Below are 19348 nucleotides of genomic sequence, written 5' to 3'. Positions count from 1 at the left end.
CCACCACTACCTTTCGTCATAATCCGATGGAAAGTGCATAATTTATGCACCCATAGAAGCTATAACGAAATATGGTCCGATTTGGACCAAACTCGGCGCGGACATTGAGTGGTCTAATAAAAACAAGTGACGGTTCAATTTTGTAGAACATAATATGGGTCTTTTTGGCAGCTATATCCAAATATAGATCGATCTGAACCATATAGGACACGGATGTCGAAAAGCCTAACAAAAGTCACTGTGTCAAATTTCAGCGAAATCGGATAATAAATGCGGCTTTTATGGGACCAAGACTTAAAATCGAGAGATCGGTGTATATGGCAGCCATATCCAAATCTGATCTGGGTCAAAACTAAACAAGTAAAAGCGTGCTAAGTTCGTTAGGGCAGAATCTTGGGAACCCATCACCATGGATACTGCTGAAAATATATACACTATAAATTTGGTTGAAGGACATAATTTTATTCTGCATACCAAACTTCTGTCAAGGCAGCAAAAATTTAAGCTTCTAGGAACAGAACAAGGATGATCGAGAGACGGGTTTACATGGGAGCTATATCAGGTTATAAACCGATTTGGACCGTATTTGGCACAGTTGTTGGAAGTCATAACAAAACACCATATGCCAAATTTCAGGGCTCAAGAAGTCAATATGGAAAATCGGTTTATATAGGAGCTATATCAGGATATAGACCAATTTGGGCTGTTCTTGGCATAATTGTTGGAAGTCATAATAGAACACCACATGCAAAATTTCAGCCAACTCGGACAAAAATTGCGCCTTGTAAAGGCTCAAGAAGTCAAATCGGGAGATCGGTTTATATGGGAGCTGTATCAGGTTATAGACGGATTTGGACCGTACTTGGTACAGTTGTTGAAAGTCACAACAGAACACTATATGCAAAATTTCAGCCAAATCGGACAAAAATTGCGACTTCCAGGGGCTCAAGAAGTCAAATCGGGAGATCGGTTTATCTGGAAGCTGTATCAGGTTATAGACCTTTTTGGACCATATTTGGCACAGTTGTTGAAAGTCATAGCAGAACACCACATGCAAATTTTCAGCTAAATCGGAAAAAAATTGCGGCTTGTAAGGGCTCAAGAAGTCAAATCGGGAGTTCGGTTTATATGGGAGCTATATCAGCGGCTAGCCTTCCGCGTTCAGAACGTCGAGACGATCAAGAATATATACACTTTATGTGGTCTAAGACGAATATTTCGAGGTGTTTCAAACGGAATGACTAGATTAGTAAACCCTCATCCCATGGTGGTGGGTATAAAAATGATGTCGAAGGGCTTAAAACAACTCACTGTCACAAATTTCGAAGAAATCAGACAATAAATGCGTCTTCAATGGGCCAAAGACCCTTAATCGAGAGATCGGACTATAAGGCAGCTATATACAAATCAGGACCCATATGGGTAAAATCGAAGAAGGATTTCGAGGTTTTTAACAACTCACTGTCCCAAATTTCGGCGAAATCGGACAATAAATGCGCCTTCAATGGGCCCAAGACCCCTAATCGAGAGATCGGTCTATATGGCAGCTATATCCAAATCTGGATCGAACTGGGCCTAACTGAAGCAGGCTATAGAGTGGTCTAACACAACTCAGTATCCCAAATTTCGGCGAAATCGGTCAATAAATGCGCCTTCAATGGGCCCAAGACCCTTAATCGAGAGATCGGTCGATATGGCAGCTATATCCATATCTGGACCGAACTGGGCCTAATATGAGAAGGATGTCGAGGGATTTAACACAACTCACTGTCCCAAATTTCGGCGAAATCGGTTAATAAATGCATCTTCAATGGGCTCAAGACCCTTAATCGAGAGATCGGTCTATATGGCAGCTATATCCAAATCTGGACCGAACTGAGCCTAACTGAAGCATGATGTAGAGTGGTCTAGCACAACTCTTTGTCCCAAATTTCATTAAAATCGGATAATAAATGTGGCTTTTATGGACCTAAGACCTTAAATCGACAGATTGATCTTTATGGGGGCTACATCAAGATATAGTCCGATATAGCGCATCTTCGAACTTAACCTGCCTATGGACAAAAAAAAAACGAATCTGTGCAAAGTTTCAGCTCAATATCTCCATTTTTAAAGATTGTAGCGAGATTTCAACAGACAGATGGACGGACATGGCTAGATCATCTTAGATTTTTACGACAATCAACAATATATGTACTCTATAGGGTCGGAAATGGATATTTCGATGTATTGCAAACGGAATGGCGATATTCATTTCCCCCCATCCTTCGGTGGTGGGTATGCAAATTTTCAGCGGTAGTTATCCACTTACTAATGCTGGTTACATATGTGAGGTATACTGCCTAAGTTGTAACATACTTCTCTACCAAGTGGTGCCGCTATGAGGCGTACCGTTCGGACTCGTCATAAAAAAAGTAGGTCCTTATCATTGGTCTTGATTGGACTGCACTCGTTAATATGAGAGAAGTATCCCCTGACCTTAAATGAAATGTTTATGAGAAATTTAGCTTTGCTTATAAGCTTTATTAGGCCCATTGTCATCCGACTCGAATATGCTCCATATCGGACCTTGTTTGCACATGGCTGCCATATAGACCGATTTGTCTTTTTAGGGCCTAAAGTCCATAACAGGCGCATTTTTTTACCCAAATTCGCTGAAATTCATAATTTGTGTTCTTTAGGCCCGTCGATATCTCAACCCAATGTGGTCCAGATCGGAACACATTTTGATATAGTTGCCACATAGACTGATCGGCCGAATTTGGGTTTTAGGCCTATTATAGGCGCATTTATTATTCGTTTTCGCTGAAATATGAAACAGTGAGCTGCTTAAAGCTCCCGATACCTGTACCGAGTATGGTTCAGATGGGGCTAAATTTAAATATAGTTGCCATATAGACCGATCAGCCGATTTAGGGCTTTACCACATAAACGGCGCATTTCTTATCTGATATGGGTGACATTAAAAACAGTATTAAGACTGCCAATATCCAACCAGAATATGGTCCCGATCGGGCCAAATTTAGATATGGCTGTCATGTAGACCAATCTACCGATGTAGGGTCTTAAGCACATAAAAGCCGCAATTATTATCCAATTTCGCTGAAATTTGAAACTTTTACTTGCAAAGAACTTCTCGGCACCTGAATCAAATGTGATTAAGATCGGCCTATACTCAATGGGGATTATAAAAAAATTTCAATATCGACAAAATTTTATATTTGATTGTCAGTGTATGGCTTAAGTTAACTTGCAGATAGCTGCCGTGCATTTGCATTAACATCTTCACTGGTGAATGACATTTGGACTGAAAGGATTTCCGTAATCATTTCATGCATTTCACAAACATATTCACATCTTCCCATGCAATACGCTATGAGCATTGCACATTCAACCAATTTGACACATCTGAGACGACAAATCAAATTATAAAGCATGTTGAGAGGGGTTGGTCATTTTAAGGATTTACATACATAATGGCAAGAAACTCTCTTAGCCACATATGGTACTAAATACACGTTGGCGAATTTTAATTAATTGTGAGATCTCAATAAGCTCACTTCTATTTAAATTGGCTATGAGAAAACATTTGTCCCATTATTCGAACGTAGAATATCGTTCCAAGCGCCTGGATCTTCTGCGCTCCTTCTATAATATCTGACACCAAGTTTCCAAGTGTCTTTCACCCTTTGATCTTTCCATCGGGCTCTTGGCCGTACCGGTTTGCGTGTATCATCTTGATCGCCTTCAAAAGACTTATACGCTGGAGCATCTTCATTCATTTTGACAATATGACCTAGCCAACACAATCGTTGTATTTTGATACGTTTAACAATCTAAATCTGAACTGATTTTTACCAAAATTGACAGCGATTGTCCTTAGCCTAAAGGTGGTATATGCAACTTTTGGTGTTGATTGGATAACAAATGCGATCTTTACCTTCAGTACAGAAAGGATATGCGGATAGAGGGACATAGCTAAGCCGAATCAACAGGAATTTCTGATTCGAACTACACATTTTATCACAGCCACAGTAGTGGTGCAGGGTAAAATTTACGGTTTCGTAATAAAATATATATAAATGTATACATAGTGTACCAATTTCATGCTGGGACCAAATATGCTTAGCTGGATTCCTTAGAAAGCACTACATCCAACTTTAAGCATCGTGGCAGCACGGGTTATCGTTAACCGATCGCAATAATTTTAAGAATTTTGCTTGCTGGGATCAAGGGGGAATTGGAGGATATGAGTTTCAAAAAAAAAACTCGTTTTGTTTTTTTGGAACACTCTAGTATAGATGCATTAAACATGTTATCCTTGATCTAAAAACAAGAAATAAGTAAAAAGGTGTTAAGTTCGGCCGGGCCTAACTTTGGATATCTACCACCTCGGGTATATATGTAAACCACATTTCGTCAGAATCCGGTGAAAATGCATAATTTATTCCCCTCTAGCAGCTATATCGAAATATGGTCCGATTTGGATCAAATTCGGAACGGACATTGAGTGGCGTAATAAGTACAAATCAATTTTTAATATTGTAGAACAAAATATTGGTCTTTTTGGTATGGATGTCGAAAAGCCTATCTTAAATCACTGTGTCAAATTTCAGCGAAATCGGATAATAAAAGCGCCTTTTATGGGGCCAAGACTTTAAATCGAGAGATCGGTGTATATGGCAGCTATATCCATATTTGAACCGATCTGGCTTATATTGCAGAAAGTTTTCTAAGGGCCTAACACAACTCACTGTTGCAAATTAACGAGAAATCGGATAATAAATGCGTCTTTTATGGGCTCAAGACCTTAAATCGAGAGATCGGTCTATATGGCAGCTACATTCAATTCTGGACCGATCTGGACAAAATTCAAGAAGGATGTCAAAGGGCCAAACACAACTCACTGTCGCAAACTTCGGTGAAATCGAACAATAAAGGCACATCTTATGGGCCCAAAACTTTAAATCGAGAGATCGGTCTATATGGCTGCTATATCGAAATCTGGATCGAACTGGGCCAAAACGAAGGAGGATGTCGAGAGGCCTAAAACAAGTCACTATCCCAAATTTTGGCAAAATCGGACAATAAATGCGTCTTTTATGGGCCCAAAACCTTAAATCAAGAAATTGGTGTAAATGGCAGCTATATCCATATTTGAACCGATCTGGGCAAAATTGAAGAGGGATGTCGAAGGGCCTAACACACTGTCGCAAATTTATGAGAAATCGGACAATAAATGCATCTCTTATGGGCTCAAAACTTTAAATCGAGAGATCGGTCTATATGGCAGCTATATCCAAATCTGGACCGATCTGAACCAAATTGAAGAAGTATATCCAAGGGCCTCACACAACTCACTGTCCCGAATTTACGAGAAATCGGATAATAAATACGCCTTTTATGGGCTCAAGACCTTAAATCGAGAGATCGGCCTAAATGGCAGCTATATCCAAATTTGGACCGATCTGGGCCAAATTGAAGAAGGATGTCCAAAGGTCTAACACAACTCACTGTTTAAAATATACGAGAAATCGGATAGTAAATGCGCCTTTAATGGGCCCAAGGCCTTAAATCCAGAGATCGGTCTATATGGCAGCTATATTAAATTCTGGACCGTTATGGCTCATATTGCAGAAAGATTTCGAAGAGCCTAACACAACTCACTGTCCTAAATTTTGGCAAAATCGGACAATAAATGCGCCTTTTATGGGCCCAAAACCTTAAATCCAGAGATCGGTCTATATGGCAGCTAAAGGGTGATTTTTTTGAGGTTAGGATTTTCATGCATTAGTATTTGACAGATCACGTGGGATTTCAGACATGGTGTCAAAGAGAAAGATGCTCAGTATGCTTTGACATTTCATCATGAATAGACTTACTAACGAGCAACGCTTGCAAATCATTGAATTTTATTACCAAAATCAGTGTTCGGTTCGAAATGTGTTCATTCACCGTAACGTTGCGTCCAACAGCATCTTTGAAAAAATACGGTCCAATGATTCCGCCAGCGTACAAACCACACCAAACAGTGCATTTTTCGGGATGCATGGGCAGTTCTTGAACGGCTTCTGGTTGCTCTTCACTCCAAATGCGGCAATTTTGCTTATTTACGTAGCCATTCAACCAGAAATGAGCCTCATCGCTGAACAAAATTTGTCAAAATTTGAACACATTTCGAACCGAACACTGATTTTGGTAATAAAATTCAATGATTTGCAAGCGTTGCTCGTCAGTAAGTCTATTCATGATGAAATGTCAAAGCATACTGAGCATCTTTCTCTTTGACACCATGTCTGAAATCCCACGTCATCTGTCAAATACTAATGCATGAAAATCCTAACCTCAAAAAAATCACCCTTTACTTTATGGGGTGTCAGACGCATATTTCGAGGTGTTTCAAACAGAATGACGAAAATAGTATACCACCATCCTATGGTGGTGGGTTCAACAAATTTTAAGTCTCAGAACAATTCCCAGATCGGTTTTATATGGCAGCTATATCAGGTTATGTACCGATTTACGCCATTCTTAGCACAGATATTGGAAGTCATATCAAAACACCTCATGCAAAATTTCAACCAAATTGGATAAGAATTACGCGCTCCATTGGTTCAAGAAGTCAAGATCCAAGATCGGTTTATATGACAGCTATACCTTATTATGATCCGATTTGAATCATACTTAACACAGTGGTTGGAAGTGATATCAAAACACCTCATGCAAAATTTCAGTCAAATCGGCCCAAATTTGCGCCCTTTAGAGGCTCAAGAAGTCAAGACCCAAGATCGGTTTATATGGCAGCTTTATCAGAACATGGACCGATTTTAACCATACTTAGCGCAGTTGTTGGTAGCGATACCAAAACACCACCTGCAAAGTCTTAGTAAAATCGGATGATAATTGCGCCCTCTAGAGGCTCAAGAACTCAAGACCCAAGATCGGTTTATATGACAGCTATATCACAACATGGACCGATTTGGCCCATTTACATTCCCAACCGACCTACACAAATAAGAAGTATTTGTGCAAAATTTCAAGCGGCTAGCTTTACTCCTTCAAAAGTTAGCGTGCTTTCGACAGAAAGACGGACGGACGGACGGACATGACTAGTTTGACTTAAAATGTCACGACGATCAAGAATATATATAAAGGGTGATTTTTTTGAGGTTAGGATTTTCATGCATTAGTATTTGACAGATCACGTGGGATTTCAGACATGGTGTCAAAGAGAAAGATGCTCAGTATGCTTTGACATTTCATCATGAATAGACTTACTAACGAGCAACGCTTGCAAATCTTTGAATTTTATTACCAAAATCAGTGTTCGGTTCGAAATGTGTTCATTCACCGTAACGTTGCGTCCAACAGCATCTTTGAAAAAATACGGTCCAATGATTCCACCAGCGTACAAACCACACCAAACAGTGCATTTTTCGGGATGCATGGGCAGTTCTTGAACGGCTTCTGGTTGCTCTTCACTCCAAATGCGGCAATTTTGCTTATTTACGTAGCCATTCAACCAGAAATGAGCCTCATCGCTGAACGGTGAATGAACACATTTCGAACCGAACACTGATTTTGGTAATAAAATTCAATGATTTGCAAGCGTTGCTCGTTAGTAAGTCTATTCATGATGAAATGTCAAAGCATACTGAGCATCTGTCTCTTTGACACCATGTCTGAAATCCCACGTGATCTGTCAAATACTAATGCATGAAAATCCTAACCTCAAAAAAATCACCCTTTATATCCAAATCTGGACCGATCTATGCCAAATTAAAGAAGAATGTCCAAGAGACCAACACAACTCACTGTCCCAAATTTTGGCAAAATCGTAAAATAAACATGGCTTTTATTGCCCTAAAACCTAAATCGGCGGATCGGTCTAAATGGGGGCTATATCAAGATATAGTCCGATATAGCCCATCTTCGAACTTAACCTGCTTATAGAAAAAAAATTAATCTTTGCAAAGTTTCGGCTCAATGTCGCTATTTTTAAAGACTATAGCGGACGGACATGGCTAGATCGTCTTAGATTTTCACAACGATCAAGAACATATGTAATTTATAGGGTCGGAAACGGATATTTCAATGTGTTGCAAACGGGTCCGAACTTGGATACCCACTACCATGGATATATTAATCATCCTACTTTATTATAATTCCAGTACTAGATGCATAGTTATATCCAAATAGGTGCTAATCTCGATCATATTTTATTGAGGTCCCGAGAACTTTTATGCAAGTCACAGTTTCAGCGAAATCAGGCAATAAATCCGGTTTTATGGGATTAAGATCCTAAATTGGTAGATCGATCTAAATGGCCAGCTGATCTGGCCAATACTTAGGTCATGTGTCAGGAGTTAAAAAACAACTCACTATTTAAAATTTCAGCGAAATCGGGCATTATATAAAGCTTTCATAGGCTTTAGACCCTTAATTGGCAGATCGGTCTATATGGTAGCTATATCTAAATACCATCCGATTGGAACCACATTTGAGTCGGATGTTGGGAGACTTAAAACAACTTATTGTTTCAAATTTCAGCGAAATCTGATCCTCAACCGACAGATCGGTCTATATAGCAGATGTTTCTGAATATCGTCCGATCTGAACTATATTTGGGTCGGATATCGGGAGGTTTAAAGCAGCTCACTATTTCAAATTTCAGCGAAATCGGGTAATAAATACAGCTTTTATGGATTTCGGACCCAAAATCAGCAGACCGGTCAAAAAGGCTTAAAAGTATTCATTGATTAAAATTTCAGCGCAATCAGGTAATTCATAAATCGTTTACAGACTTCAGACCCTTAATCGGCAGATCGGTCTATATGACAGCTACATCCAAATGTAGTCCGATCTAAACCATATTGGATTCAGATGTCGGGAATGTTAGTACAACTCACAACTTAAATTTTCAGTGAAATGGGGTAACAAATGCAGCTTTTATGGGTTTCTGACCCATAACCGGCAGATCGGTCCATATGACAGCTATATCTACATAGAGGCCGATCTGAACCATACTTGGGTTAGATGTAGGGAGGCTCAAGACAACTCATTATTTCAAATATCAGCCGAATCAGGAAATAAATTCACCTTTTATGAGTTTCGGACCCTAAATCAGCAGATCGGTCTATATGGGCCGTATATCGGAAGGCTAAAAACAACTTTCTCTTTCAAATTTCAATAAAATCGGGTAATAATTTAAACTTTTTGGGCTTCGGACCCTTGACCGGCAGATCAATCTATATGGCAGCTATATCTAAATTTAGTCCAATCCGATCTGAACCAATTTCAGCGAAATCGCCAAATAAATAAAACTTTTATGAGCTTTAGAGCTTTTATCGGACGATCGGTATATGTGGAAGCTACATCCAAATAGTTTCCGATTTGGCTTGTTCAAGAACTTAACCTGCGTGCAGCAAATGGACGATGGATGTGCCAAATTTCAGCCCAATATCTCAATTTTTAAAGGCTGTAGAGTGATTAAAATGACAGACACACGGACGGACAGACACACGGACATCGTTACATCGCCTTAGAATTTTACGACGATCCTAAATATATATACTTTGTAAGGTCGGAAATTGATATTTCGATGTGTTGCAAACGGAATGACTAACTAAAAATATCCGCTATCCTATGGTGGTGGTTATAAAAAAAACTGTATCCGTTTAAAATCCTATGACGAGCTATTTGTATTCGTATTTGCCGGATGTTGTACACATACACAACATACAATAAATTTTCGAGTATCCCAACACATTCACAGAAATATTCGAATGTGTGAATGTGAATATTCAAAAAGCTATATATATTTTTTTTTGTATTTTAATAAGGATATCATCATAAGGATGTTTGCTTTTGGCAGCTTCATTTTGCGCCCCCACAATACAAAACACATTGAACACATTTTCAGAAAGAAGGAATCACTGGCAGACCAACAGACAGACGGATGGAGATAATGGATCGCTAAGCATATTGATGAGATGTCGCAATCAAAAAAACCTCTGTTAGGCCATTGCCATCGACAGGCAAAACGTCAAGCATCTCCTTTGGAATAAACAAGCATGTGTAAATACATTTAGACACACCGCACACGTTATGGGTGGGTGATAACAAAACCAAAGAAAAACAAAAACATGAACATTAATATTTCAATAATTTTCCAACACATGATAATGAGGAGCTCGCTCCTCCTCCAAGCATTCGGAAGAGTAAGTAAAGTTCTTGGCTTCTGATTGAAAGGGGAAGTAGAAAAAAATTCTGTTGAGAGTAACAAACACCTTCTGATTGCAGTTAATTTTGCTGCTATAACAACAGACTGGGTGTTGAAAAGCCTGTTGTTTGCTGAAAATGTCTTCTGCTCAGTTTATGTTAGAGGTAAGGTTAGATTTATATGACAGTCTGCCATTAGTCTCACTCAGATGTTTTCGTCCAATGTGATACCACAGGAACAGGAGAAAGGTAGATGCCTTCTAAAGGTTGATTTTTGAAGAGCTTTAGGAAAGTTAAAAAAAACACATAAAATTCAGAACAAATAAAAGCGTGCTAAGTTCGGCCGGGCCGAATTTGGGGAACCCAACACCATGGAATCTACTAAAATATGGGAGGTATATCTGGTTATAGACCAATTTGGACCGTACTTGCCAAATGTACGGCACATAGAGTCATAACAGAAAACTTTGTGAAAAATTTCAGCCAATTCGGACAAAAATTGCGGCTTGCAGGGGCTCAAGAAATCAAATCGGAAGATTGGTTTATATGGGAGCTATATCAGGTTATAGACCGATTCAGACCGTATTTGGCACAGTTGTTGGAAATCATAACATAACAATATCTGCAAAATTTCAGCCAAATCGGTAGAAAATTGTGGCTTGCAGGGGCTCAAGAAGTCAAATCGGAAGATTGGTTTATATGGGAGCTACATTAGGTTAAAGACCGACTCGGACCGTACTTGACACAGTTGTTGAAAGTCATAACGGAACACTACGTGCAAAATTTTAACTAAATGGAGCAAAAATTGCGGCTCCCAGAGGCTCAGGAAGTCAAATCAGGAGATTGGTTTCTATGGGAGCTATATCAGGTTATGGACCGATTTGACCAGTACTTGGTGCAGTTGTTGGAAGTCATAACATAGCACTACATGCAAAATTTCACTCAAATCGGATAAAAATTGAGGCTTCCATGGGTTTAAGAAGTCAAATCGGTATCTCATGAAGCGGGCTTCTCTGTATAGACATGAGTTTTAACATAGCTGCACCAAAAATAGTCTAAAGGCGTTAAACTGCACGATCTAGGCGGCCAATTGACCTGCCACAAAAATTTAATAAAATGTTCGTGCGTGCTGTGTGGCCTGTGGTACACAGCATCTTGCTCTTGCATTTTGGGCAAAAAAAAAGTTGATTTCATCTTACGGTACCACTCACCATTCACAGTTATGTTACGATTCGCATCATCTTTGAAGAAGTACGGTCCAATGATGCCACCAGCCCATAAACCGCACCAAGCTTTGACTTTTTCTTTGGTATCCATATCATCTCACGATGGCGCTGACCATTCACAGTTACGTTACGATTCGCATCATCTTTGAAGAGGTACGGTCCAATGATGCCACCAGCCCATAAACCGCACCAAAGTGTGAATGACATTTTCTGGATGCATTGGTAGCTCTTGCAATGCTTCTGGCTGCTATTCACTCCAAAAACGACAATTCTGCTTCTCAACGTACCCATTGAGCAAAAAATGAGCTTCGTCGTAAAATGGAAGAAGCGCGCGATGAACATTTCTTAACAGAACATGCATTTTGATAATAAAATTCAATAATTTGCAAGCGTTGTTCGTTTGTAAGAAGTTTCATGGTTAATTATGGTTAATTATTATACACCAAACTGAAGATTTTTGACAGTGAAAAAAAGCACGAAAAGTGCGTTAGGGTCATTTAAATTTGGATGTTAGATGTACTCCCTTCTTAAAAGACTAGATTTGATCCCTAAATTCTCATTGGGATTTTGTGAGTGGGAAGGCCGTCAGGGTGATGGTTGGTGGGTTTCGGTGGTGGTGTGGACCTCCAGAAACGTGGTCCCCAAAGTGGGTGTGAATTTTGTGCTCTACTCCTAAATACCTTTCTTTTGAGCCCCATATAACCATGATCGGCAAATATGTATGTCCGATTTAGGGGTGTTTCGGTGGGTGAGGGTTAGCCCTCAAAAAAATATCAGCATTGTGCTCAAATATCATTTATTTACACCACATATAGCCATTGACCTCAAAATCGTTTTGTAATCTCAAATACCTTTCATTTAAACCCCTTATTACAAAAGTCAGCAATTATGTCTGGTTTGGGGTTTGAGCCCTAAAAACTATCTGTATCGAGTTCCAATCTCTTTAAGATACAAATTGCCATGGAGAGTAAATAGAGATTGGACGTCCCCTAGACGTTTGGTCCCGAATGTTGATATCAGATTTGTGGTCTAATCTCAAATACCTTTCATGTGTGCCCCATAACTTCATAGACAGTAAACATGTGCGGTTTAGGGGGTGTTTGGGGAATAAGACGGCCACTCATTGGGGTGGTGTTATGGGGGTAGGGTGGCTCCATGCTAACTTTTTCCTGAAAAGTTATATTAGATTCGTGCTTTACTCTCAAAGACCTTTCATGTGAGCCCCATATTGCTATGCTCGTAAATTTGTCCTCTTTGGGGGGTGTTTTTAGGGAAGGAGTGGTCCTCCAAACACTTGGTCCCACATTTGGGCATCAGATTCGTATAGTACACCCAAATAATTTTTATTTGAACCTTAAATTGCCATGGTCAGTAAATAAGTACTGTTTGGGGGTGTTTTGGGGAAGGGGTGGACCCACATTTGAAGATTAGATTCGTATTCTACTCGCAAGTACCTCTCATTTGAGCCCATATTGCCATGGACAACTCTGCTTCTCAACGCAATGGGGACTGCGCCTACTAGGGCACTGGAGACTATCCTAGATATCCGACCCATTGATTAAGTTTGAGAGCCACTGCGGCTATGAGACTTAAGGCGAAGGGAGAATGGATTGAGGATGGGAGCAGCTCATATGATCGCGGTATAATCGAGGCGACGATAGGATACCTGGAAGGAAGGGAAGAGGTTTTCCGATCGGATACTTGAGACGACAATTGCGGTTGAGTGCAAAGCACTGCTGCCATCGTCACAGTCTCGGATTGAGGGAACCCTAGTCTCGCCATCTAGAAGATCATTTTGCACGGATGGATCAAAGCTAGAGGACAGAGTGGGCCTGGGAGTTTGAACCCACGGATTGAGATCTGTTTAAGACTGCCTGACCATAATACAATCCTGCAGGCGGAGATTCGGGCTATCACGGAATGCGTGAAGTGGTGTGGTGTTAACGCGAGGACGTCGAGTGTGAACATCTTAAACGACAGTAAGTTGATCAAAGTTAGAGGACAGAGTGGGCCTGGGGGTTTACATTGTGAACCCAGGGACTGAGATCTGTTTTAGACTGCCTGACCATAATACGGTCCTGCAGGCGGAGATCCGGGCGATCACTGAATGCGTAAAGTGGTGTGGTGCTAACGCGAGGACGTCGAGCATAAACATTTCCACCGACCACTAGTGTGGTGTAAGGTATAATACTTATCAATATATACTTATGGGAAGAGAGATAGACCAATTGATAAGTATACCAACCGACTCAGAATCACTTTCTAATTGGATTTAGCTTTGTCCGTCTGTCTGTCCGTCTTTCCGTCTGTCCATGTTAATTTGTGTACAAACTATAGGTCGCAGTTTTCATCCAATCATCTATATATTTGGTATAGGCATTTTTTTTCAGCCTGGAGACAAAGCCTATTGAAATTGAAAAAAAATCGGTTCAGATTTAGATATAGCTTCCATTTATATATTCGTCTGATTTGCTGTTATAATGCAATAAAATGGTCATTTGTTGACCGATTCTCTCGAAATTTAGCAGGAAGGATTTTCTAATGACTCTCGATATTATTGGTGAATTTCATAGAAATCGGTTCAGATGTAGATATACCTCTCATATCTATATATCGCCCGATTTTCACTCCTAGAGCAACTGCAAGCGCATTTATTGACCAATCTTCCCAAAACTTTGTACAATGCTTTCCTCGACGACTTCCACAATATCTGAAAAGTTTGCTCGATATCGGTTCAGATTTAGATATAGCTCCCATATGTATGTTCGTCCGATTTTGAGAAATATTGAAATAAAGTGCTCATTTGTTAACCGATTCTCTCGAAATTTGGCAGGATGGATTTTCTAATGACTCTCGACATTACTGGTGAATTTCATAGAAATCGGTTCAGATTTAGATATACTTGTCATATCTATATATCGCCCGATTTTCGCTCCCAGAGTCTCTGCAAGCGCATTTATTGACCAATCTTTCCAAAATTTTGTACAACGCTTTCCACAATATCTGTAAATTTTGCTCGTAATCGGTTAGGATTGAGATATATCTACTATATATATGTTCGCCCGATTTTGAGAAATATTGCCATAAAGTGCTCTTTTTTTACCGAATCTCTTGAAGTTTGGCAAGAGCGATTTTTTTTTATGACTCTTGTTGTACAGAAAATAAATAAATACAAATAAAGGAACAGAAACATTACCCAAATAATATTGTATATGATGATTTTGTATTCCTTGTATATAACCCTGACCTTCTGATCTCATAAAATCATAATTTAGTTATAAATATATAGCCAATATATAGACCGATCCCCAGACTTATGGTGTTGAGGCAATAAATTGGAAATTTTTCATACGATTTCGATGAAAATGAGTTCTGGTAGATCCCTACCCATTCCTGTCAAATGTGGTCCAGGTCGGAAGATATTTGGATATAGACCGATCTCCCGATATAGAGTATTGAGCCTATAAAAGAAGCATTTTTTATGGAATTTCAAAAAATTTGGAACAGTGAGCTTTGGTACTCCTCTACACGTTTTTGTTCAATCCGCTTCGTACGTAACATGGCAGATAGTTTTGCTTTATCACCTGTGGCACTTGAGAGATAAGACATGAGAATTTCTTAAAAATCGATTTAGATATACAAAAAAAATTCTAGGGTATGTAGTCGGCACCGACTAACTTTTGTCTTTCGTTTCTTGTTTTCTTTCCAATTTTAAATTTGTCAAGTTTATGTTTCTCTTATTTTTAGTTGCATTTGTCTTTAATAGTTTGTACGTTTAATAGTCAGTGCACTACTTTCTTTCTCCTCCTGTTGCCAATTTGAGCTTTTTACAGCAGATAAGTTTGCTCGCATATGAGTGCTGCCTTTACATAATGGCCCTCTTGGCTTCATAACATGAAGTGTCATTTTGCAACTGCAATCCCAGAAATGTTAGTTAAACATTCCTGTGTTTCTGTTCATGCGGGCGGTTGAGGAAGTCATGTAATTAAAGTCATCATTTTGACTGCAAATTGGCATAACAAGATTTTTTAAAGAAAATCGCTTACACAAAGTACAAGATTTTTTTTTTTTTTTGGGTGAAGTAGTACGTGCAAAATTTAATCAAAGGCTTTGCCAATTTAAACTGAATTCGAGGCAATTCCAATTTTGAATTATGCTCATTTACATTTTTAACATGTTTTTAGTTTCTTCTACTTTTAGACGATGTTTTCTAATGTCATTTTTCTTGTTTAACAAACAAAAAACCCCATTTTTAAAAACCAAAAAATCTCTGCTTACCATTGCCATAACTACGTCCTTTCAAAATATAAATTGTCCCTTTTACATACAAGAGTATGGTCTTAATTTCAAGTGCAGTATATAGCAAATATAAATCTTTTACTGCCTTTGGTAAAAAGTTCATGTAACGCTCTTTTGCATTTCCTCATTCATTCATGCATTCACTCATGCGTTTATGCTTTCATTTATTTATTTGCATTCGGCAGCTCAACATCGTAGAGTGGGCATGCATCCTCAACAATGTCCTTGTCCTTTCTCAGAAATTTCACAAAAATGTCACATAAAACATTTTTCGTCCGTTTCATTCATTATTGCATTCATTTGCAGATACATATCCGGCTGAGAATGAATTCCATTTGGTTGAAGTGTCCACTTATCTTGTCGACAGTTATTTTAATAAAAATCCCACAGTAACCCATTGACCTCAATACTAAATCTTTGAGATGAAAGCTTCTCCGGCAGAGTAGGTAGATGGTAAAACTACAGCAGATTCAACTGATCTTGAAATGCATTAAGCCAAAATAAACGGCCTGTTTTTATACTCATATACACTAAAGCTTTGTGAAGTAAAAAAAAATTACATTTAAAATTTAAATATTTTGAAAATTTTCATAATGATTCATAAAATCAGCATTTGGAGATTTCCAATCGAAGTCAGCATATCGATTAGCTTATGTCATACAGTTAAATTGGTTTCAAAAATTCTAAAATTTTGACCAAATCCCATCTTATGGGAAGCGCTTAGCCTGTGTTTAATGACATAACCGGTTACCCATACATGCTTAAAAGGTCCCTTACTGAAGTCAAAAGTGGGTATATCTTTATGATATGGAAACCAAATTGCTATGGAAGAATGGAGTGTGGCCCCACGCCTAAGGAACTTATCCGCCCCGAAATCCCTCTTCCCTATTGTTACCCTTGTGTAGTATTAATATGGAACGGCTGAACCGATTTTCATGAAATTTTCACAGATGGTAGCGTTTGAGCCCCCTGTGAAAATTTTTGATATCCAAAGCGGGGCGGACCCTCCTCCACATCTCAATTTTCAAAAACGCCAAATCTTGAAAATACGTGCAGCGATTTAAGCGAAGTTTTGTATGCCACCTTGATGGTACCCCGAAAACACGAAATTGATATAAAATTTTTGGGTCAAATAATCTGGGGGGACGCCCTATCCCAAAACACACCCGGACGGACTTGTTTACCAATTTTGACAACATGGGTATCAAATGAAAAGTATTTAAGAGTAGAGTACAAACTTGATATACAAATTTCGCCAAAGTGTTGGGAGGGGGTCGCCCAACCCCAAAAAACCCCCAGCAGGACTTTTTCACCGCTTTGGGCAATATGGGTATCAAATGCAAGCTATTTAAAAGTAGAGTACAAATATGACATTAAAATGTATTCCTTGGTGTCTGAGGGGCCTGCCCAACCCCCCAAAATCCCCCAGCAGAGATTATTTACCAATTGGGACAATATGGGTACCAAACGAAAGGTATTTAAGAGTAGAGTACGAACTTGTTATACAAATTTTGCCCAAAGTGTACCCATATTGCCCCAACAATTGGGCAATATGGGTATCAAATGAAAGGAATTTAAAAGTAGAATAAAAATTTATTGCTTGGTATCTGAGGCGACAACTGCGACAATATGGATACCAAATGAGATGTGTTTGCAAGTTGAGTACACATTTGGTATAAGCATTTGGTACAAGGTGTCTAGGGGGCCTCCCTAACCCCAAAAGCCCTTAAACGGGCATGAATGTCCAACGTCACAAAATGGGTATTAAATGAAAGGTCTTTTGAAGTTGACTACGAATCTGGTAAACATATTTGGGATAGAATCTGGGACCAGCCCCCCCACTAAATACCCTTTAGTGGGGGGGACGTGTAGTTCCAGCGGCATAATATGTGAATTAAAAGAAAAGTCTATATCAGTAGAGTTCGAATCTAAAGTTGATATAAGGATTCAAGAATCACATCGAACCGTTTTGCCGTTCACCAGGACATGTATATCGCGACAACAAAGGAATCAAATAAATTGTCTTTTGGGTCTTACCGTCGGGGGGAGCGAACCTCTCATCCCAATAAAAACAACACCAAACTGTCATGTAGGGCGTCCGAGAATATATTGTACTCAAATGAAAGGATGTGTTAGAGGGCAATCCCCCACCCCCTATCCTACCCAAAAAAAAAAAGAATTCAAAACAAGTAAGAAGGCGTTAAGTTCGGCCGGCCGAACTTTGGATACCCACCACCTCGGGTATATATGTGAACCACATTTCGTCAAAATCCAGTGAAAAATGCATACCTTATGCCCCATAGCAGCTCTATAGATATCATCCGATTTAGACCAAATGCTTATAAGTACATGTCATTGTTCAACCGAGAGATCGGTCTATATGGCAGCTATATCCAAATCTGGACCGATCTGAGCTAAATTAAAGACAAATATCGAAGGACCCAACACAAGTCATTGTCCCAAATTTCGGCGACATCGGACAATAAATGCGCTTTTTATGGGCCAAAACCTTAAATCGAGAGATCGGTCAATATGGCAGCTATATCTAAATCTGAACTGATCAGGGCCAAATAGAAGAAAGATGTCGAAGGGCCTAAGGCAAATCACTGTCCCACATTTCAGCAAAATCGGATAATAAATGTGGCTTTTATGGGCCTAAGACCATAAATCGGGGAACGGTCTATATGGCAGCTATATCCAAATTTGGACCGATCTGGGCCAAATTGACGAAGGATGTCGAAGGGCTCAACGCAACTCACTGTCCCAAATTTCAGCAAAATCGGATAATAAATGTGGCTTTTATGGGCCTAAGACCCTAAATCGGCGGATCGGTCTATATGAGGGCTATATCAAGATATAGTCCGATATATCCCATCTTCGTACTTAACCTGCTTATGGACAAAAAAAAGAATCTGTGCAAAATTTCAGCTCAATATCTCAATTTTTAAAGACTGTAGTGTGATTTTAACAGACAGACGGACGGACATGTCTAGATCGTCTTTGATTTTTACGCTGATCAAGAATATATATACTTTATAGGGTCGGAAATGGATATTTCGATGTGTTGCAAACGGAATGACAAAATGAATACACCCTTATCCTTCGGTGGTGGGTATAATAATATATGATGGTCGATCAGGATAGAATAGAACAGCAACAAAAGGTCTTTGATAGTAGAGTACACTTTTTACCCTCAAATTGGGATGGACACAGGAGGATAGATAACCAAAATAAACAAAAAATTAATTAGAATGGATCTGAAGGAGACCCGTTGCCCTCAATATCTTGATAGCCACCTTCAACATTTTTGACATTATAGGGCCAAACAAAATCGTGCTCTAGCACGATGCTGATATTATTTTCGAGTCTGCCCCCTAAATCCTTTCAAACCGACCATGTTTGCCCACTATGGCAATATATAATAGATATTTGATAGTAGGAAACGAATTTAATATCCAATTTTTAGGCCAAGTGTTTGGGGGTCATCTCACCCAATAAACTCCTCCTATACCAATGGTAATTGGGGCTCAAATAAAAGAAATTTGAGAGTAAAGCACGATGCTGATATTTTTTCAGGGCTAAGTGCGTGAGTGGCCGCCCCA

This window comes from Stomoxys calcitrans, chromosome 1 (assembly GCF_963082655.1).
Source record: "Stomoxys calcitrans chromosome 1, idStoCalc2.1, whole genome shotgun sequence".
Taxonomy (NCBI): Eukaryota; Metazoa; Arthropoda; class Insecta; order Diptera; family Muscidae; genus Stomoxys; species Stomoxys calcitrans.
This window is presented reverse-complemented; position numbering follows the sequence as displayed.